The 24,492-nt window shown below is 41.4% G+C and overlaps 1 protein-coding gene across 2 annotated transcripts in view; it reads right to left on the bottom strand.

The window, feature by feature from the left end:
- The window catches only part of LOC139749453 (probable ATP-dependent RNA helicase DHX35), a 206,168-nt gene extending 182,288 nt beyond the window's left edge, over window positions 1-23,880 (bottom strand). The window contains exon 1 of one of the 2 annotated variants that reach the window (XM_071663332.1): window positions 23,650-23,880. The gene's annotated coding sequence lies outside the window, so the exon portion shown is untranslated. Of the gene's footprint in view, window positions 1-17,419; window positions 18,234-23,649 lie in introns of those variants that run through there. The other variant, XM_071663334.1, reaches the window with a different exon arrangement.
- Window positions 23,881-24,492: the final 612 nt, after the last annotated feature.

The raw sequence follows: 24,492 nt of genomic DNA, 5'->3' as shown, positions 1-24,492 counted from the left end.
AACCAACACAGTATCATCTGCAAACAGGTTGCCACTAGCCACCAAATCTTACCATAACACTCCATCTCTCCACACCTTTTCCCAAAACACTTGCCTCTCATGATCTTTCTACTCATGACCAGGTGCATAAGCAACCAATAATCACAATCACCCATCTATCTCCATCCACTTTCAGTTTTACCCATATCAATCTATAATTAACTTTCTTACACTCTATCACATACTCCCACAACTCGCTGGAGGGTGGGGGATGCTATTTCATGTGTGGCTGGGTGGCGACAGGAATGGATGAAGGCAGCAAGTATAAATATGTACATGTGTATATATGTTGGAAAGGATCACAGTTTTGCGCATGATCAAGATATTCCTATGAGTCCACGGGGAAAATGAAACACGAGAAGTTCCCAAGTGCACTTTCGTGTAATAATCACATCATCAGGGGAGACACAAGAGAGAAATATAACAAGTCAGTTGATGTATATTGAAGAGACGAAGCTAGGACGCAATCTGGTAAACATGTTTACCAAATGGCGTCCTAGCTTCGTCTCTTCGATGTATATCAACTGACTGTTATATTTCTCTCGTGTCTCCCCTGATGATGTGATTATTACACGAAAGTGCACTTGGGAACTTTTCGTGTTTCATTTTCTCCATGGACTCATAGGAATGTGTATACATGTTTACGTGTGCATGTATATGCATGTATACAGTGAAATGTATATGTATGAACATATGCATGTATGGGCATTTATGTATATACATGTGTACATGGATGGGTTGGGCCATTCGTCATCTGTTTCCTTGTGCTACCTCGCTGAAGCAGGAGACAGCGATTAAGTATAATTTTTTCTTTTTTAATTTCCTAAAAGAAGGAACAAAGAATGGGCCCAAGTGAGGATATTCCCTCTAAGGCTCAGTCCTCTGTTCTTAATGCTCCCTCACTAACACAGGAAATGGCGAATATGTATATAAAAAAAAAAAAAGTCACAGGGTGGGGGAGGGGACAAAGGTTCTGGGAGCGTTGAAGAATGTGTGTCAGGCAAGAACGTTATCTCAGAGCAAAAATGGGTATGTTTGAAGGAACAGTGGTTCCAACAATGCTATATGGTTGTGAGGCATGGGCGATAGATAGGGTTGTGTGGAGGAGGGTGGATGTGTTGGAAATCAAATGTTTGAGGACAACATGTGGTGTGAGGTCGTTTGATCGAGTTAATGAAAGGGTAAGAGAGATGTGTGGTAATAAAAAAAATGGTTGAGGGAGCAGAAGAGGGTGTATTGAAATGGTTTGATCACATGTAGAGTAAGTGAGGAAAGACTGACAAAGGATATGTGCGTCAGGTGGAGGGAACGAGGAGAACAAGACCAAATTGGAGGTGGAAGGATGGAGTGAAAAAGATTTTCAGCGATCGGGGTCTGAACATACAGGAGGGTGAGAGGCGTGCAAGGAATAAAGTGAATTAGAAGGATGTGGTATACCGGGGTCGACGTGCTGTCAATGGATTGAACCAGGGCATGTGAGGCGTCTAGGGTGAACCATGGAAAGTTTTTTGGGGCCTGGACGTGGAAAGGGAGCTGTGGTTTCGGTGCATTACACATGGCAGCTAGAGTGAGTGTGGACGAATGTGACCTTTGTTGTCCTTTCCCAGCGCTACCTCGAGCACGTGGGGGGAGGAGGGTGTCATTTCATGTGTGGCGGGGTGGCGGCGAGAATGGATGACGGCAGCAAGTATGAATATGTGCATATGTATATGTCTGTGTATGCATATGTATGTATACGTTGAAATGTATAGCTATGTATACGTGCGTGTGTGGGCGTTTCTGTATGTGTATGTGGGCGGGTTGGGCCATTCTTTCGTGTTTTCTTGCGCTACCTCGCTAAAGGAAGAGACAGCGACAAAGTATAATATATATATATATATATATATATATATATATATATATATATATATATATATATATATATATATATTTCCAAAACCAAGGCATTAGGGATGGTGTCGGCTTCCCAATGTGTGACGAAACATCCTAATCGTCAACACACACTAATTTGTCTCGCGGTCAAAGAAAGCGAATCGGTGATGACAAACAATTACAGTTACGTGCTTCCGTGGTAGCCAACCAGGACATAAGGCAAATGCGTGTCTTTCATAACGGACTAGTTCTCACGCCTTGGCCAAAACAAACGCAGTCAACCTACCCATGGCATCACAGCCTCGGTTGTCATAATTCTGCCGACCGAGTCATAATTTCCTCAGTCAGACAATAGGGTGACTCTTCACCCGCTCACGCCCAACAACAACAAACACGTGTTCATCATAGCATAGGAACGCTAAACACATTCAGCGGAATGGAACCGCAGATGGAGAGGTCGCCATATACATTGCCAATACGCGATCCACTACTGTCCGTCTCCGCAGAGGCACTAAGCATGTGGAATTCTCAGGTTTGAAGTCCGGAATTCGAGACGAAGAGTTGCAAGAGTTTAACATCCTTCTAGTCTCGGATTCACTAACCTCTAACACCTATTCCTCCTACCTCTGGCTCAACAGTGCACGGTTCGAGTCAGCTCCCCACCATCACATCACCCCTGACATGATTTCAAAGGCAGGATTAACCAAGCATGCTGACCAGTTAACCGACTTACTTAAACCAGAATAGGTCTACTATTGCCTTATCAGGAAAACCGATCGGCAGAACTCATTCGCCCACACTATCAACTTAGAGAAGGCACACGTCCCATTTCCTTTCCAGCCTATCGATTGCCACACGCGCAGACACACACAGCAAACAAGACTGTTCAGGATATGTTGAAAGATAATGTTAAAGAGGAATCACGATCGCCATGGAATTCACTTCTGATCATTCCGAAAAAAAAAGACGTCAAAGATTTTAGGAAACTCAACAAGGTCACGTTGAAAGATCCGTTTCCCATTACCAGTGGTATATGAGCTTCTTCATAGCCTCGTTAAGAATAAGGTATTTTCAACTGTGGATTCACTGAGCGGATTTTGGCAGATTCCGCTGTCAGAAAGTGCCTGGACCGATTGTATACTAACAAATCCAACGGCCCAATTAGCAGCTCCAAGATTTTTAATGGTGGTCTGAAGACAGCTGATATACACAATAACAAAAGTATTCAACAAATCTACCTTCGGATGGTCATGTGCCAACTGACTGGAAACTAGCAAATTTACGCTCAGGTACAAAAAGGAGACAAAAGCTGCCTTGAAATACCGCACAATTAGCCAAAACGATGGTAAAAATAATACGAGATAAAACTGTCACGTATCTACAGCACAAAATTATATATCGGACAATCAACACAGTTTCCGCAATAAAAGATCCTGCCTGACGAATTGGCTGGAATTCTTTTAATGTTATTTATCAGAATTGAGACGAAAAATTACCGTCTAATGTAGTATATTCAATTTCCAAAAGGCTTTCGATAAAGTATCTCATAAGAGACTTATACATAAACTTAAAGCACACGGAATCGGTGAAGAACTGTACATGGATCTGAGACTGACGTACAGGAAGACTGGCTAGACGTAACGAGTGGTGTGCCACAAGGGTCGGTCCTTGACCCAATTCTTTTCATATACGATCTCCAAGTTTGCTGACGATACTAAGTGGTAGAGCTGTAAACAAGCGGGACTGCGAAATGACTCGGAGAGATCACAAGCAGTGTGGTCAGACAGATGACAAATAAAGTTTAATGTAGACAAGTGTAAAGTTATGCACTCTGGAGACAAGAATATGCATTACGACTACAAACTATTTGGAAACTCTCTAAATAAAGTAACAATCTGAACTACACCAAATAGTCTCAAGCAGCAAGTAAAAAAGGCAACTAGGAACATAAATTACAAGACACCAAATACAATTCTCACACCTTATAATTCTCTAGTAAAACAACAGCTTGAATATGCAGTCCAGTTTTGGTTCCTAAACTATAAAAAAAGACGAGGAAAAATTAGAGCAACTTAAAAGACGCGCGACAAAAATTGATACCATCCCTTAGAAATCTGGCATACGAAGAGAGGCTAAAAGACGTAGACTTCGCGGCGACTTAATCCAAGTGTTCAAAATTTTGAACAGGTTCGATAAAGTAAATCACGAACATCTTTTCAAAGAACAAGAAAACACGATTACCAGGACAAATGGAATTAAACTCAAAAGCTAATAAATGCAGTAAGGATGTGGGGGAAAAGCTTCTTTTCCTACAGGTGTGTTTGGCACTGGAATAAGTTATCGTCTAACGCAGTGAATGCTAAGACTAAATATCTTCAAAAGTCGTTTAAAGAAATATTTCATGAATTCATGTATACTCGGGGAGAGAGAGAGAGAGAGAGAGAGAGAGAGAGAGAGAGAGAGAGAGAGACACGTCAGAAATAACCTGTATAAGCGATAGCGGTATCGGGGACACCAGAAGGCTTAAGTGCAGCAGCGGGGAATCGGTGATAGCTTTTAAAAACTCCTGAGCGGAATTACATTTCTTGTCACGTTAAAATCCTCCCCCCCCCCCCCCAAATAACCCAGTCGTGGGCCAATCAGACCTCCTCTTGTCTGTCTTTCTCATTTAAACTCAATTGATTAATCAAAATATCAAGGAAAATCTGGGTGAAGCCACTACAACTTTCACAGATCAGGATAATAAGTCCACAAAACCATCAAAGGTAGCTCTCGGACTCTTGATAATGGTGTAAGAATTTAACTCTAGAGAGAGCTGAGCTTAAAGAAGCTGCAGGGAGGGGAAAAACCAGAGCCAAGTGTCCGAACTTGCGGGGCAAGCACCACGCATGGAACCCCACTTGCCCAGAAAGGACAAAACGAATACAAGCCGTCCTGCTCCACAGCATACAGTAGCTACCGCGAATAAATGCCAGCCAGCCCTGCAGGCACCTTCGTATGGGGCATGCAGAATAAACTACTGGAACAGCAACGGGAGGCTCCTCAGACAACTAATACAGGAAACACGGAACAGTTTCCGTCTTCCGACCACCTCCGAACCTCCCAAACAGCAGACGCCACCGGTGGCACTCAAAAAAAGGATCAAACCAGCCGGAACAAAGAAATCAACCAGCACCAAAAGGGATGATCCACGTGTCGGATCTTTCCAGGGTACTCAAGTTTCGCGGATGGGCTAGCTTCGTTGTTGGGCTACAAGATACAGGCCAAACACCTCTCTTCTCATGAGCAACGTGCTGGGTCAAGTCCGAGCGCCAGTTACCCAAGAAAAGACGGACCTCCAAACTCAAATAGAAACAGAAGAGGTTCACGCCACCCCAGAAAGGGTTGCACAAGAAAAGAACAACAGGAACGAGAAGGTAAAAACTGCCCAAAAGGAGGAAACAGTTTCATCCGCACCCGTCAACCGAAGAGTGGTCAACAGGACCAGCACACCGAAGAGGTTAGGACTGGACCGCTCCACTTCCTCAGCAGTAAAGGTCATGGACCTCATAGAATTGATGACCCTTCAAGAATAAGCCCAGTGGTTGAAGACGACAGCCACGCCACTAACATCGTGGAACGCGCAGGGAATTGGAAACAAGGCACATCTCCTGCAAGCGGCAGCACATCAAGAAACATAAGACATAATACTATTGCAAGAAACTTTGCTACAGGAACACCACACCTTCAACTTACCAGAGGATGTATGATTCTGGTTAGGTCCAACATACCCTACAGCGAGATCGAGCAACCGATACCATGTGGCGAACATGTTGAAGTCTAAGCCGTCACAGTCACTCTGCAGTGCCATGACATCACCATCTACAATATATACAAGACATAAAGACGTTCACTCGATATAACAGAACTTTTCGTGTCGGCCGCGCACAACCCTACATTAATAGAGGGAGACTTCAATGCACATCCACCTCCTACCCAGCACTCAAGACGTGCAAATGAAGACGGACTACACATCCACCACTCACTACAAGACACGCTAGAAGCAATCCTTCTGAACAACGGTAAACCCACTCACATAAAGGGAAGCCGATTAGATCTCACCTTTCTCTCCCAATCACTGCAGCACGTAGCCTGTTGGCAGTTCCATGAAACACTTGCAAGCGAACATTATGCCACTAACCACCCTTACGGTTAGTAAACTTCCTCCACCATCGGCAGGGAGGTATACTGAAAAAGTCAAATGGTAGCTGTTCAAAGAGCATTTAAAAAAGTGGCAAACAGAACAACATCAGGTTGGTGCCACACACCTAGACGAAGAACATTACACAACGGACTCGTTCAGGCCCTCCAGAGTGCAACCGATCTCGCTATACCGGGTACCAAACCCAAGCTCAAAAACAATATGATCACTAGTAGCAGGGTCAAAGAACTCAAGCATAAGGTAAATATAACCGGAAAAAAATTAAATAAAGTACCCAACTGACGCGAACAGACTCCTCCTGCAAGATGTATGCAGAAGAGACAAGAAAAATTAAGACAAAGCTGGCTCAAATGGTACTCCGAGCTGAAAGAGCGGGGTCAAATCAAAAGAGCGTCTGGTGTTCGTATTCTACGACCACCAAGGCATCCCAACCCGGGGAAGAGGCAGAGAGACTGGCCAACCTCTTCTCAGACCGTGCAGGCACGCGCAGTCTACCTAAAACGAGCCACAGAGGAGCAGCAACAACATCGACAAAGCAGACTACACGTTGTCCAGGAGGCCTGCTGCAGAGATAGCACCGACAGGCCTTTCAGTAATCAAGAACTCCAGAAAGCAATGAAACGGGGCAAGGATACAGCACCAGGGGCAGACAAAATAACATATTTTCTGTTTCGCAGCCTGGGTAAAACTGGACACGAGGCACTGTTGCGAGTTATGAACGCCTCGTGGACAGCACAAAGACTCCCACAAGCATGAAAGAGGGCAGACATACAGCCCATTCCAAAAGCCAAGAGAGCCAAGGCCCAACTCCCTCCTCAGTTGTATAACCAAGACGACAGAGATAAGGGTTTTAAACAGGCTGAAGTGGAAGATCGGAAGTCTGCACCCTCATATCTTTGCATACACGGAAGGTACTGGAACAGCAAGTAATGTAGTCGAGCTGCTCAGTACTGTTGACAATAAACCAGCCTTAACAGTATTCCCCAACCTAAAAAAGACCTTCGAGCCCACTAGTCCTCAAGCAATATTAGAAACCCTGGCCGGAAAAGGAGTCCAGGGGAGAATGCTGAGGTGGACCTAAGACTATCTCACCGGCAGAAAGGAAAGAGTCCTTTTTTAGGCAGTCACATCGACCTAAAAGCCACTCGAGAACGGAACCCAACAAGGAGGCATCCTAAGCCCAACACTATTCAACATACTAATGGAAAATTAGTAAGACTCCCCTTCAGGCAAACAGCGAAGCTCCTATGCTACGTAGATGACCTACAGCTGATAGTGCGAGCCAACAAATTCGTCAACGCCCAACACGCACTGCAACTCAAGAGAAAACGAGTGCAACAGACTGGGCCTCAAGATAAGCCTAGCCAAGGCCAGCGCGATGGCTTTCTATATACAGACACCCCAGGCAGGATGCTCACCATTCAGAACACACCAATAACCTTGGTCGAAATCCATCAATGTATCGGAATCTGGTTTGACAGAAGACTGACTTTCAAACCACAAGGAAAATATTCGAGACAGAACCAAGGGTAAACATAATATCAAGAGGTCGCTCACTAGCACAACAATAGGTGCAAACACACACGTACCACGGAAGTGCTACACAGCAACCATCAGGTCTCTAGTCGACTACTGCACTCCGACGCTCATTGGTCTCCGTGAAGAGCAAATGAAAAGATTGGAAGTCATCCAGATTAATACTCTAATGGCCATGATCGGGGCACCTATGTGGACCAGGTTCTGAAGCCTGCAGATGGAGACTTGAGCTGCCACCACTAGCGACAAAGGTCAAGCAGACCACAGCCGGTCTGTTGACAAAAATCTGCAGGTCTGACAAACCTACGGCGGCAAAAAGGAAAGGCACCAGTGCTCTCCACCTTAACAAAAAGGTCATAGATACCTGGACAAATATAGTGGCTAACGTTAGAGGATATATACAGGCAGACGCACTTGTATTTACAAAATGAGGACAATCGCAACGAGTACGCTGATCCACCACCGTGGAACCCTCCGCCAGCCAAATTCGGTGTCACAAGGCTTGGAGACAGCAAGTCCAAACTCCTGCAAGAAGACGCCAGAAGACTACCCCTGGAAGATATGGCCGCCTTAACACCAAGTGAGGCCACAACTTACTTCACTGATGACTCAGTAAACCAGAATGGGGGAAGATCTGCAGCGGTTTTCCACACCCAAGGACAGACTCTCGGATGGCTGCTTCACTCAACACACCGAACTAACAGCCATTTCCAAAGCCCTGGAACATGCTACCACAGAACACATACAGCCGTTATAATCCACAAGGATTAAAAAACGGCCATTCAAGCGCTACAATACATTCAACTGAGGGACAACGTCAACCTCATCACCTCGATCCTCGCCCAACTCTAGGACCTCCTGCGACAAAATCGACAGATCATCTTACACTGGATTCCCAGTCACGTGGGGGTTGAAGGGAATGAAATCGCAGATGAGGCTGCCATGGCCATGCTGCTACACGGTTCAACACCAACTATAAAAGTTCCAGCAAGCCTACAGAAAATCAAGTAACATCTCAACAAAATGGCAAAACTCCATGTAAGAGAATTTTCTCAAAAGTCTTGCACGCCGAATCTCAGTCAGCCAGATGATACCTGGTGGCTACTGCGAGAGCTACCACGCACCGACAAAGAAATTTCAAGACATACCATGGTCAATCGTCAGAGACTGCGACTGGGGTACAAATGCAACTGGCAAATGATCGATGGAATCCTGTTTGAGTGTCCATACTGTCAGGCACCAGCAGCACAACCCCTGGAACATTACCTACTCGACTGCGGGGTGACACGAAGTCTCCGAACAAGAATGCCGGACTTACAAGAGGCCAAGAGGAAGGCTACGAAATACCTGCTGGTTCATCGGCACAGAAAGCCCAAAGCAAGCATCTGCTCTGCAGCACTTGCTCTATATCATCCAGATATCAACAGCCCAAATAGCCAGATCGTCCAGTCCGATTCCCCCAGTCGTCTTTTGCTAAATTGGCGGGGGTACTCCTCCCCTTGCTGGAGAGAGAGAGAGAGAGAGAGAGAGAGAGAGAGAGAGAGAGAGAGAGAGAGAGAGAGAGAGAGAGAGAGAGAGAGAGAGGGGGGGGGGGGGGTGACGGACAAGCAAGATCCATTCGGACCACTGAGGCGGCGGCTAGCAGTAGTGCCTCCCTGTCTCTCTGCCGCGGTGCGGGATCTTTGGCTAACTAAGGCTCCAACATACACACGGGATGGACTTTCTCTGGTCATATCAGGGGACAGGCTCTGCCAGAGGGCAGAGTTGGACAGAAAACCAACCGACCACAAAGTCCAAAGTGCCGTCAAGAAAGGCAACAGTGCATAGATCGTCCACTCTCCCAATCGGACACACGGAACGGGCTGCCTACAGGAAAGGGCCCGTGTCGTACTGTGGTACGACAATCAACACCACCAACACTAGTCAGCGACACACTGGCCAGCCCCGTCACACCGTCCACTAATGTGTGTCGTAGCATGTCATAAGACCATAGTCCAGAGTACTATCGATGTACGTGCTTATTTTCCTAAAAAAAAAAAAAAAAAAAAAAAAAAAAAAAAAAAAAAAAAACCGGCAAAAACCACCTGATAATTGAGTACTACGGAACGAAGAAATACCCCGATCTCCTTAGCAACTCGACCTTACACCCTCACCTAATAATCAATATTATTTAATATACATGATTGCCATTTCCCGCGTAAGCAAAGTAGCGCCAGGAAACAGACGAAGAACGGCCAATCCACTCTCTCTCTCTCGCTCACACACACACACACACACACACACACACACATATATATATATATATATATATATATATATATATATATATATATATATATATATATTTTTTTTTTTTTGTCGCTGTCTCCCGCGTTTGCGAGGTAGCGCAAGGAAACAGACGAAAGAAATGGCCCAACCCACCCCCATACACATGTATATACATACGTCCACACACGCAAATATACATACCTCCACAGCTTTCCATGGTTTACCCCATATATATATATATATATATATATATATATATTTTTTTTTTTTTTTTTTTATACTTTGTCGCTGTCTCCCGCGTATTGCGAGGTAGCGCAAGGAAACAGACGAAAGAAATGGCCCAACCCCCCCCATACACATGTACATACACACGTCCACACACACAAATATACATACCTACACAGCTTTCCATGGTTTACCCCGGACGCTTCACATGCCTTGATTCAATCCACTGACAGCACGTCAACCCCTGTATACCACATCGCTCCAATTCACTCTATTCCTTGCCCTCCTTTCACCCTCCTGCATGTTCAGGCCCCGATCACACAAAATCTTTTTCACTCCATCTTTCCACCTCCAATTTGGTCTCCCTCTTCTCCTCGTTCCCTCCACCTCCGACACATATATCCTCTTGGTCAATCTTTCCTCACTCATTCTCTCCATGTGCCCAAACCATTTTAAAACACTCTCTTCTGCTCTCTCAACCACGCTCTTTTTATTTCCACACATCTCTCTTACCCTTACGTTACTTACTCGATCAAACCACCTCACACCACACATTGTCCTCAAACATCTCATTTCCAGCACATCCATCCTCCTGCGCACAACTCTATCCATAGCCCACGCCTCGCAACCATACAACATTGTTGGAACTACTATTCCTTCAAACAAACCCATTTTTGCTTTCCGGGATAATGTTCTCGACTTCCACACATTTTTCAAGGCTCCCAAAATTTTCGCCCCCTCCCCCACCCTATGATCCACTTCCGCTTCCATGGTTCCATCCGCTGACAGATCCACTCCCAGATATCTAAAACACTTCACTTCCTCCAGTTTTTCACCATTCAAACTCACCTCCCAATTGACTTGACCCTCAGCCCTACTGTACCTAATAACCTTGCTCTTATTCACATTATATATTATATATACATATATATACATACATATATATATATATATATAAATATATATATATATATACATACACACACATACATATATATATATATATACGCCCAATACGCACATATACATACATAGTCACAGACATATACACATGTACATATTCATACTTGCCCTCATCCATTCCTAGCACTACCCCGCCCCACAGAAAACAACATCGCTACCCCCTGCTTCAACGAGGTAGCACCATAAAAAGACAAAACAGGCCACATTCGTTCACACTCAGTCTCTAGCTGTCATGTGTAATGCACCGAAACCACATCTCCCTTTCCACAACAAAGCCCCACAGACCTTTCCATGGTTTACCCCAGACGCTTCATATGCCCTGGTTCAGTCCACTGACAGCACGTCATTCCCAGTATACCACATCGTTAAAATTCACCCAATTCCTTACACGCCTCTCACCCTCCTGTATGTTCAGGCTCCGATCGCTTAAAATCTTTTTCACTCCATCCTTCCACCCCCAGTTTGGTGAGCACATCAAAAAATCCATGATGGAGATGCATTTCCATGAATTAGACGTATATTTCAAATAAAATACTGAAAATTAAGATAAATCTTAATACTGCAAGGGACGTTTGCCGAGGTTTCCATGGGTTTTGTAAATGTTCAAAAGTGCGTCACCTAATTCACTTACATCACCATAATCTGTCCCTGTTATAGGACAGATAAGTAACCAACCACTGGAATGATCAACGACCTGCCACTGCGCGTCATATCCCCGGACATGATCGCCCCAGGGATAACTCAAAGAGTTCAAACCTTTCCACTGGCTAGCCTGGTACAGTCGTGTTGCCTTTCCCCAAACTAAGTTAATAGATAATATGAGCCAACAATATAAAGTTCAAACATCTGAGCTGTATGCTCTCATTACTGGGAATCGAACCAGAGCCTGCAGATTAACTGTCAGCGACTTTCACTACATCAAGGTGCCTAATATACTACCTTGCTTAGTTTCATCTTTCAACAAATTCCTCAACTATTATTGTATTATGTAAATACTATTGGTAGACCTTTAAAGCTACTAGCCATACACAGCTATTCCAAACAATGGGACGAAACCCATGAATCACTTCCCAAAGTGCTCCAGAAAAGAACCGTGTCATGTACGTCACTTTCCCTAATGATTTGACCAATAGATCTGAGGAGTAAGTACACCCGCCATCAGTGATAGCGTGCAACCAATACTCTTTAACTGTGGTGGTCTGATTAGTTTGCATATATTCTTTGTATTTCACTAACTGGCAACTGACTCAAACTCTGGGTTGTTATTGCATTTTACTTAAACACTATAATTATAGGATACATCGGTAAACTGTCCTTACAGAAAATAGCAACATCCAATAGGTTCTTCCTTATATTTTGTTCTAATACGGTAAATCATAACACCAGAATAAAGACGGAAGTTCACAAATTCGCCACTCTCGATTCCCAGATGAAGACCATAAAAACCATTGCACCGAAATGAGCTTAAGGAATCAACACAGAAAATGCTGGGATTCTGGATCAAGCTTCACTCACTGTAGTTGTAATGCACATACCTTGGAAATGGACCGAAGTCCTGTGGTTATTTTACCTAATAATAATAATATACTAGATGTGAAACACGAATGAACAGACAAAACCCAAGAAACAACGAAAACATCAACCAACTCTTATCAAGTAGGAAGAGATTTACCTTTTAAGTATTAGAGTCGAAATTTACTAATACTTTCCTTTAGCCATATTAATTGCTTACGGATGGATGAAGTTAGCACACTCAAGACAACAAACACAATCAGCGAACAACTCATTAAAGCAAGGATAAGGGGCCGAAGAGCTTCCTTACACTACTAGAACGAGACTCTCAATCTCTCTTAATTCTATGGTATACCTATAAACAACAAATGGCAAAATAATACCAAAATCACAGGTGCCAATATACTGACAAAACACAGTCTTAATCGGCAACTTTGTACAACACTACATCTCTAGAAAGGTCGTACTCAGCAAGCTGGTTACACCATAATCGCAAATTAACACCAATCTTCTTTTATCCCATTTAACGGCAAAACCACTTAATCTTTCCATTACCATTAACATATTCATCCAACTTACCTTAATACCCATATGGTGTCTTCACTGTCTCTCCAACCATGATCTCTGATTTCGCGAAAACATTTATTCGTTATTTGTGCCTGTGACGTCATAGGTACCGTGCGATACTTTAAGATTATCGTACCAATATGTGAAACGTGTTTGACTATCTATTAAATGTAATGATGAAATATATCAATTCCTTAACTTGAAACTGATTAGTAAAGTGTGAAAACAAAAAAGGCTGTGAGGCACCTATTAACACGATCGTAAATTTCTGAAATAAATTGTTCTGAAAGTTTAGGATGCTACTGTTCGAGTTTAAAACCTCCCTACAACACAGGAGGTGCGGGCCCTATGCTCCAGGGCGGCCCGCCGTGAGCGACCCAAGCACTACGCCTAGGGGGTTGGACTTGTTATCCCACCCGCCCATCACGATAGCCAGGCTCCCTCTGAAAGTTTGGGAATAGAAAAGAAATTGTATGTACGAACATTAGCTAGTGGTAGGTAGGAACAATACGCATGAGCATTAAACAAGTAGTAGGCAGGAACAATACGCATGAGCATTAGGCAGAAGTACTAGATTGAAAAATTAGGCAGACGACGCATCAAGCGGAAGTAGTCAGTAGGAATACTAGCTAGGAGCCAATGGAAACACTGTGCTAGATATTGTCCTCTGCCACTGACCTATTGAGAGTGAAGCATTAATGAATAAAGGCTATGAAGCGGCACTGAAGTTCACCAGCTATGGAGAATATTTTGTGGCAAACCCGTCCAGGGAGTTTCTGAAGGGAACGGGCATCAGACACAGATAAATGACGAATCCACTTTTATAAACTTTTTTTTTTTACTTTGTGTTATGGCAGTCATACTGTAACCAGTAGAACAACCCTGGTCATACCTTACAAAGTTTAAATTATACTCAGGAAACTTTATAGTTGTTTTCCAGTATCTAAAGATACTGGCACGGATGGCATAAGACCCATAACTCTGTTATAGATGTTGCCTAAGTTAACTTTATACAAAGGTTTAACCTAGAACTTAAACTAAATCATACACTGAAAAAATGCCACCCATGCCCATGTACCTCACAGCAGATATTTTTGATATTTGCTAAACAATATTTCCGCCTATCCATATTTCAATCCCAATAAAAAAAAAAAAAAAATAGACTAGCGCCTTAAGCGTTCCATGGAACATCCACATAGTTCACTGAAAACATAGAGCTTTGTCAACTGAGGGCAATGTCTCCACTCATACAACCTCTGTACACAAAATGCATCCACTCGCTCTGATCCCCAATTATTCCTGCTTATGCGTTTACCTGAAATACAGTACTGTTCTAATCAAAAACTCACATCTCTTCCATGGGTTACCTCTGTGATTTGTACATTGTATTGCTATTTTATGTATATTACTGAACAACATATCTTCCACATATTGTGCTACCATGCCAGATGATTATTTCACAGAGCCACGAGGGGTATGAGCATGAGGTATTGTCATTCACGTGAACCATGGGTGTGGCCTGTCAATCTTTACATTATAAACGCAAGTTTAAGATTTTTCAATGACACATCGTGCATCAAAATGCTAAATATTTAAGCGACTTTCATCCTTTTGCCTTTCTGATTACTAATTCACAACGCAAAACCTTCGCACATCTTCATATCCTCCAAATTCCAGATACCATACCATAAGAAAAAAACGCAAATCAAATAATCAAAGTAATGAGGATTCATGGCTTTCGTAATTACGACAGTTCCATTGGAAAGCTTCGGTATTCACGTGCCAGGATATATAAAATACTTTATGTTGAAAAATCCTGTCATAGACAAAATTCCACAAGGCCGGGGCCTAACTGAAATACTGAGAATTATGAAATGGAAAAAGACACCGGAAATATGCAAGGGCGTAGCTACTGGGAAAGACACGAAAAGGCAGAGTTCCAAAGCTTCGATGTGTAGGGAAAGAAGCAGATATTAAAATGGCCCACCCTTGAGTTGCCGATGGCCAAACAATAATCGTGTGACGCAGCAGCTTGCCAAATATTGCTTGGTCAAGCTAGTGGTTGAAGCACAAACGCGGTGAACCAACATTGCGGCGTAGGGTTAGGGGGTCAAGTTTAGAAGATAACCTGGGACAGTTTATAAGTCGGACTGCTTTCGTCTCAACTCTGTGAAGTAAGCATACAGAGCTAGAACCACCCCAAATGTGAGAGCAGTACTTCATAAAAGGAGGAATGAATCTCTTGTATAAACGGAGCAACTATTCAGAAGAGAAGTTTCGACATCAAAACAGCACACCCAGTTTCTCAGAGGCAGATTTAGCTATTCCCATAATGTGGACTTTCCAAGAAAGAGAGGATGTGACAGTAATACCAAGAATGTTAATCGAGTCAAGAGGTAGAATTACAGAACTACAGAGATATATCGGCCGGAGAGGAAGCTAGATGTTAAGGAGTAAAGTGAGGAAGTAAAGCCACAAGAGGGGAGCTTAGAGATCATATTCCGATGCCACACCCTGTCAAAAGGCTGAAATATCAAGGGCAGCTACATAACTCCCCAAAATCTTTCAGGGATGATGACCAGACAGTAAACACAGAAAAAATCAAACTTTGAACCCTGATGCAGTCTAGTCATCACGGGAAATGCAAGTTCTCAAAAGGCATTCTATTCCAAAACAATCTGGTCTCATCCACAATGAAAATCTGCTTAGCTGAATTACTGCCTTCATGGTAATGGTCTTGAGGGTTTCTGGGAAATATTTGGCAACAATGACATCAGATGAAGCAGCTTTACAGTTACACTGCTTTTATGGTAATTGTAGCGTTTCCAAAATTTCCGAATCAATCAGGATAACTAAAATATCTTAACTGTTCCTTCTTCCGCTGCCACTACGTATATACTATGGACACTTGCTAGTATCACAAGAATGATGACGGGAACATTTTCGAGTTTAGCTTTCGATCCGTGCTCAACATGCGTTCCAATCTCTCCATAACCAAACTTTGGGAATATGAGGTCTTAGATGCAATTATCAATGTCCCACTCATAGCTCTCTCATAGATCTACTCTGTACCATCAGGAATAGTCCATAAAGTAAATTCGCTAAGTCCAAGGACATGCTAAATATCAGCTGTTTGTTCACATCTCATAATGTTTGAGCACAATCATCTTACCCTCACTCGTGACAACATTATTGTTCTTAGCCTAGAGCAGCACTAAACACTGTAGCATTTCGGAAATACAGACTATCCACGCCGTGTAAACATACGCTTCTTGGCGCAGACCACCACCACATCACTGTCCTATCACTTCAGTGGTGATTGCTTTGTTCCAAGCTTAAGCCAAAGTAAATTGAAAATAAAAAGTGCATATGGGCAAAGCGCATTATTCTTAAAAATGGTGTACATCAAATATGCGTAAACTGAAGGGTCCCTGTTATGAAAGCTTCTCGGTGTTACCTAGGGTTCTTCCAAAGACTCACGTAGCCCAAAGCTGGGCTGCTTTCAATAGTAGAGCAATGTGGACTCCTTTGGATTAAGAATTTCTTTAAATTGCACTCTTAGTAATAGAGCCTCGCCAAATGTGACTTTTCATCCAAGGTGTAACCTCGAACACACTTAGTTCAGCAACACAAGCATATCATACTGCAATTAGTAACCAGAAAAGTATCAAAACATATGTTTATCATGGCAATGCAAATATTGGTAAAGTAAGTTATGTAAGTTCGCGCAGTAACTAATCGTGCTATATGGTGATATCCATGTAAATAAGAGGTTCAGTACTGTGGGAAAAGAAACGAAATATACTCGACATTATGTAAATAACGAAAACAATGTACCAAGTAACACTCGAGCTTTATCCTAGCTATGAAAATATACAACACATATGCAGAAAATGAAAGACGTATCTACTTATTTACCTTCACATTTCTTCGAAATATGGAATATGCTAGGTAAGGTTTTGCAGTACATTCATGAATAAGATACAATTTATCTATACAGATAAATGTAAAATTCCCGCTCCGGACATTCACCTGTTTGGAAGTTGAAATAATGTTTTTCCGATGTCTTTTACACGATTCTCACCTTAATTTTTATAGCAAATTACTAAATTTTGAGATATCCCCAACTCTTTACCCAACGACGTCAAAAGATCGGAAAAACAATTTCAGCCAAAACAAGTCTAACAATCTGAGGGCCAACGTCCCCTACCATAAACTATGTACTTGTGTGCTTACCTTGATCAAACTCAGATCACTAAGAGCTGGGGTCGTAGTGGTCTTTCTCCTCGTCATCCACAAGTCACACCAGCCGCTGGTTCTTCGACTCAACTGTGGAGGGTAGAGCTTGCTGCACTGTGACAAAGGAGAGACGGCCTCGTTGGCAGGCCGATTCCTTCAGCCCATAGTCCCTCCACAATCGCTTCTGCATGTGGATAGTGGTTATGTAGATCTACAAGATTCTTGGAGTGGTTGATCCACATCAGTAGGCCGCCCAATTGTTTTCCCTTGCCATTCATACTAAACGGCCTCTCGTATTTCCTCTTTTTAAATTGCAATGGTCGATTTCCACGATACCTGAGCTGCCTGGTCGCTGTTGAGGGTCACACAAGTCTTTCATCATTTCCGAACAGAAACTGTGCCAGTCTACACTCGTACTGGGACAGGTTCACACACGTGACGACCTTATGGAGCCAATATGATGAATAAATTAAATCAGTTTCCAAAAGTCTAGATAAACACCATTGACAAATATTCCTTTAACTTAGTAACTGCACTTGTTCCTCTCCTTACTCCTGGGGACAACTCTTCTGCTACAAATGCCAAGAAAAAAATGTTTGTCGGCTCGGTAACTGCACGGCTGGTCACACTTCATACAATTCACTTGTTCCTCTTTACACTTCTAAGTTCACACAATTCACTCCAGTTGGGAGGACAGGACACTTTGCTCTTACAGAAATTTCCACTCTTCACCGTCTTTTCAGTAATATGAAATTTTGCAAATGCCGAATTAGTCAAGATACAGACACTACACAACAACAACATGGCGGAACTGCCTTCAAATACAAGCGCGGGGCTGGGGATGCCAGTAACGAGCAGTGATTGGTTGATACATATTCAAGCCGACCAATTAACGTCCAGAAGACAAATGCGATGCGCATGCGCTAGACTTGATCATGCGCACTGCAGCCTAATAGTAAGCAACATACGAACACACATGAGACTTGTCCAACGTTCGTCACGTAAACAAACAATGGACAAAAAAAAAATACATCATCTTCCAACAAAAGTATTAGAATTTACAAGGTAAGTAATCAATTGCGGGAGAAATGGTGAAATAGGGTCTTAATATTGCCTAGCCTATTGATTCTAAGACTTGAAATCCCAAATTTCGCTAAATGTCCGGAATGGTAATAGTACCCATAAAAAATCCTATAAAGAATAATCATAATACAATTCACCATAACATTCGCTAAAAAAAATATTTTAATTATGATCGCTTGCCTTGCCTCACCTGAATTCCAAACGTTCAACTGTTGCGCCCATTTCTATTATTCTTCCTCTGTATGTCTCTTATTTTTGCGCGTAAGTCAGTCTTAAACCTACTAAAGAAATAATGCATAGAAAAACGTTTAAAGAATACCATTTACCTTATCATTTACCGCGTAAGACTTCTAAGTTTTTAACTGTGGGCCGACTATGACCACTACACATTGCCCTTCCTGAACCAGAAACTTTCTACACCAGGGGTATGCAATCTAGGGCCCGCGGGCCACATCCGGCCCACGAAGGGATTTTGACCGTCCCGCGAGCAAATATTGGGATAATACGTTTATCCGGCCCGTGAACCACTGGACTACGGACTACCTTATTAATATGAATTAAAAATTAGACTACGGACTACCTTATTAATATGAATTAAAAATTAGATACTCTCTTTGCGCGCGCAGGTATCTGCTCGAAGAAAGTAAAATTCATTCTAATAAGGTATGTTGTATTGCGTCACCTCTTTTATGGTTTAATACAGTCCATAGGCAAGTGATTTGCAAGGAATATTCCGGACTTATTACCCCTTTTCTACGTCCGCCGCGGAGTGATGCTCCCCTAATTAGATTTGGTCAAAAGTCATGCTAGGGCGACAGTCCACATATGTCACACAACTTCTCGATCTGCAGCAACAGGATGTCACGAGAACCAAATAACTGTTACAAATTTTAAGAAAATAACCATTTTTAGAATTACGAAGTGTCTTCTGCACCGGTACCGGTTTTGATTGTACAACAATTATCCTACGTATAAACTAAATCTGAAAAACTTAAAAAGCATCACATGGTAAAAAAAAAAAAAAACGAGGCAAAGTTCCAAACAAAAAGGTTAAAAATATAAACGTGTTACTATCTGTGAAAACAACGGCGACGAATTAAAAACAAAAAACAGCGTTACACATCAAAATGAATGGGATGATTTTACATGAAAAGTTCGTTAAGTGACGGTTTTTCTGTATCGTTATGAACAGCTTCTTTAATCTTAAGTTGATACGAAGATGAGGCGGGGTCCAGAATTGTGAAACAATCCTCCCAACAAGCGTTCTTACGAAATTCTGAACTCAAGCTGTTTGAAAACGTGAGAGCATCTCTTGTCATCCGTGAACAACTGCTCTCGACCATGTGTTGGAAAGTGGGCAGGTTTTACCGACATAACAGGCACGATATCCTGCCCAGGAAAACTTTTTAACATGAGAGCGGTGTTTCTTTGGGATAAGATCCTTCACGCTAAACATGTTACACGTGCTACCATACTAGAATAATCAGCGCCTAAAAATAAAATCGAAGAAAAAATTCCAATTGCAATGAATACAAAGCGCAGGATGATTGATGCTGAGTGCCAAAATTTCCAATACACTTGGACACAAGATTGCTTCTTCATCGAGCACGCTGGGAAACCAGTCTGTCTCATATGCTTAGAAAATGCTGTGAAGGTGGCAAATATCAGGCGACATTACGAGACCTGCCATAGTGGAAATTTTAACAAATTTACTTTGCAAGCAAGGAAAGATGAAGTTGAGCGACTGAAGGTTAGTTTTAGAAAATAAACGTCGTTTTTTGCCCCCCAAAAGCAGTAAAAATGAAGGAAATACTCGTGCCAGCTACGAAGTCGCAAAACGTATTGCAAAAAAGAAGCCTTTTACAGACAGAGTTTATCAAAGGAGGTTTAGCGGCAGTGGTGGATACTGTCTGTCCTAAAAAACAAATCTTTATTTGCATCTATCAGCCTGCCTGGATGATCGGTCACACAGTGAATTGAAGAAATGTCAGCAGATGTTAAAAGTTGCTTAAGGGAAGCCTGCAATGCATTTTTTTTTCAACTGCGCTTGATGGCACAGACTTGAGAGACAATGCTCAACTTGGAGTGTTTGTGCGAGAAGTGAGCTCAGTTTTTCAAATTTTTGAAAAGTTTATTCAATTAATTCCTATGAAGGACACGGTTGCCGGAGCAGTTATTTTTGAAGCTTTGTTGAAAATGAGGTCAGACATGAAACGATGTATCGAAGTTAATTGGCATCACAACTGATGGGGCACCATCAGTGGTGGGGAAAGAAAGGCATCAATGCATTGCTGCAACGACAAATGGAAAACCTTGGAATTGCACACAAACTGGTTAAAATTCATTGCATTATCCATCAAGAAGCATTATGCACCAAGTCTTTGAAATTAAAAAAAACTTATGGACATTGTTGTTATGGCAGTGAATCTGAACCTATCTAGTGGATTAAATCATTGCATTTCAGCAGTTTTTGTTGGATATGGAGGCAGAACATGGGGCCCTGGCATATTTCTGCAATGTACGCTGGCTTAACAAAGGGTTAATGCTCAAAGAGTATTTCCATTGCAAGAAAAGGTGGTAATATTCCATGAGAGCAAAAATGAGAATGCTTCACATTTTTGTGAGCCTGAGTGGCTTGCAACTTTGGCATTTCTTGTGGACATTACATCTCATTTAAATAATTTGAATTTATATCTTCAAGGAAAAAATCAGCTGATACACGAGATGTATGATCATATTGTGGCCTTTGAAAGAAAACCGAATTTGTGGGCATACCAGCTTCAAAAAGAAAACTATGCACATTTTCCCACTTTTCAAAAAATTAAAGCACAAGATGCAGGCATCTTTAATGAATATTGTCCTAGGACTGAAAAAAGTTTTCATATCATTTTGCTGATTTTTGCTTGCATGCAAATGAATTAAAGCTGTTTGCTACTCCATTTGATGTGGAAGTGGACACTCCATCAAATATGTTTTCAAATGAAACTGATTTGAGATGCAGTGTGATGACAATAAGATAGAATTTTCTTTCTAAATGTGTCAGTGCTTGACTTTTTTAGAAAATATATCAATCCAAATGGGAAGTATTCTAACCTAGCGGACCATGCAAAAAAGATGGCATCTTTGTTTGGCTGCACTTTTCTGTGTGAGCAATTATTTTCAAAAATGAAATGCATCAAGAACCGTTTAAGAACAAAATTAACAGATGCCCATCTGGATAATGTCTTGCTCTTGGCATCAACAAGTCTGACACCCAATACTGAGAAGCTTTCAAGCAACAAAGAACATCAAGTTTCACACTGATTCATCCACTATGTGCATTAGAATTAGTTGATTTTCTTGTTAATCATTCTTAATTTACCACCAATCAATACATCATTTTCATACTTTTTATGTTTTATAGATCCTTTCAGTCTTTTCAATAGATTCAACAGATGCCTTGATTGAAATAAATTGCAACTAAATTGAGTTCTTTGATTACTATTTGGCAACTTGGTTAAGCAAAAATTATTTTTTAACATGCATTATTCACTGATTTGAGGCAAAATATAATTACATATATTTAAAAGGATAATTCCCATATTTCAAGCTTTTTTTATGGCATTTGTCAGGCCCACTGTCCACTCATTAATAAAAGATCTGGCTCACAGAGGCAAACAGGTCGCCAACCCGTTCTAAACTAAGCACTGCTGTTTGTTCCGTTCATATTTTAGGAACAGTATTTTTCTTAATACTGTGCTTACCATAATCAATTTTCAGTGTATAAATCATTCCTGCACCTGATGAATAATATCAATGTCATGTGTTGTAAGGCCTGGGCTTGTATTCAGGAGCTGTAATATAGTTATGAGTTCTACTCAATAGTAGGTTAGGAAAGACTGGAGTATTGGTGAGACATAATGAGGAAGAAAAGCATAGATTATAAGTTAACTGTTCTTTTTAATGTATACCAACAGTACTAAACTTTATAATTTGCAGTGTGCTATTGCTGTAGTCTATCTACCTAATGACATCACTATCACCTGTTCCTTCCAGGAACTTCCATCTAATGGGTGGCCACAAAAAAGTCTCCACTTATCTGTCCTTAAATGCCTTTCTCGCATAAATCATTCCATGTATTCTTCCACCATTTCTCCCCCTCTAATACTCTCACTCTTTTTCCCCATTTCACTATAACTGGTAATGATTAATATTCAGTTATGATGGTTTTTCAATTTTTCTCTCAAAATGAAGTATGTTGATAAAATACAAAATAAGCAGTATGTCATAAAACCTTTGAATCTTTTCCAATAAAAATTCTTATAAAATTTCATAACCTTTTTCATTGTCATTTACCAACTGTATATAACCATCAGCAAAATTTATCCAAATTTTACTGATGCCAATACATCAGTAAAATGGCTGATCAGTACATCACTTGGTACTAACATATGAGACATCAATAACAGTTGAGGTTTTTGTTGATATAACAGAAATAAGCACTGCTTAGTGAAAAATGTCAAATAAATTGCTTAATGCTACCTAAATAATACTAGCTCCCAGAAGAATTTGTTTTTCTCCCTGTGTAATCAGAGGTTTCTAAACTTTTACTTGTTTTATTTCTCTTGCATGTTTTTTTTAATCTTGTGAAACTTTTTTCACTATACTTAAAAACTACTCAATTTTCAGAAATATGAGAAATGTTGCATCTTACCATTTCATTGGAGATTGCTAAGCAAATTCATACAAATACATACAAAAAGCAGAAAACAATATAAACATATTTCATTAGTCAACCATGCTTCATACAGTATTACAGGTGTATTTCACTAACCCTACTGGGAACTTTTCTAGTTTGAGGACAACATCCTTCCACATAGTAATAAAAAAAAATCAGGAATGCGTTATTACAATGTTTAGAGATGATTTAGAGTGCGAGATTATAGGTGTCACAACTGTAACAGCATCAATTTAAAGTTCTCGTAAAGTGGGCAGGGCTTAGAAATAGAGAGAAATAGTGGGCTAAAAACACTCGTAATAACAATGAACCGTTAACACTGATGCTTTTAAACTGTATCTTTACCTAAGATTATCTAACGTAATTTTAGTCGATATGTCCATTTCTAAATGTGTGTATAAGAATTCTTTACATGGGTATATCTTACCTTGAGTGAACACACAAGACAAGCACGCAAATTTCGTAAATCCCTCGGTATGCTATCCATCCCTCCAGGACTTTGACAGTTCTTGAAAGATACCTCCTTCTGTTGTAAATGCCTTGTCAGCACTAAAACAAAGGTCTTTTCCCTCGTACTGTTGTCTATTTGAGAAGTTCAGACAAAATAGCTCTCCGCTGACCTGATGGTTGTTATTGTCAGCCTGATCAAACTCGGCTCCCAATACCAGCCCACAAACATCTGTTGACGAACACCTTTCCTAGCAAACGTATAATCAGCAATCAAGAGGTGCAGTTCCCTACATCAATGACAAAACTACTTCATATTTTTCCAGTATTGATATTACTGTTTTCAGTGGTGTCATTTTACACCTTTTGGGAAATAGCACTCTACTGTGAGTTTCTTAAGAAGCATACTTCTTGATTCCGAGACAATATACTCTTGATACTTTTCAACATGATATGTAACTTTCAGGTTACTCCTACCATCACCACTATTATCACTGAGCTAAATTCAGTTCAGTTTACAGTGTCCTGACAGAACAGGGTATAGACTCGTAATAGACTTGATGCAACTAAAAAATAAGATAAGTTTTAGGTGGAGCTTTTATGTGTATATATCTCCAAACTGACTCCATCAACTCCCATACCTTAAACACCTCGAAAATCAGTCTTCTCTCTGACTCCCAGTATGGCTTCCGTAAGGCGAGATCCACTGGTGATATTCTCTCCTGTCTTACTAATGTCTGATCATCATCCCTGAAAGATTTTTTGGAGTCGTGTACAGTTGTTCTTGACATATCTGAGGCTTTTGACAGGATGTGGCATCGGG

Source organism: Panulirus ornatus, chromosome 7 (assembly GCF_036320965.1).
Source record: "Panulirus ornatus isolate Po-2019 chromosome 7, ASM3632096v1, whole genome shotgun sequence".
NCBI lineage: Eukaryota > Metazoa > Arthropoda > Malacostraca > Decapoda > Palinuridae > Panulirus > Panulirus ornatus.
Note: the sequence above shows the minus strand (reverse complement) of the source record. Positions and strands in the feature narration are given on the sequence as shown.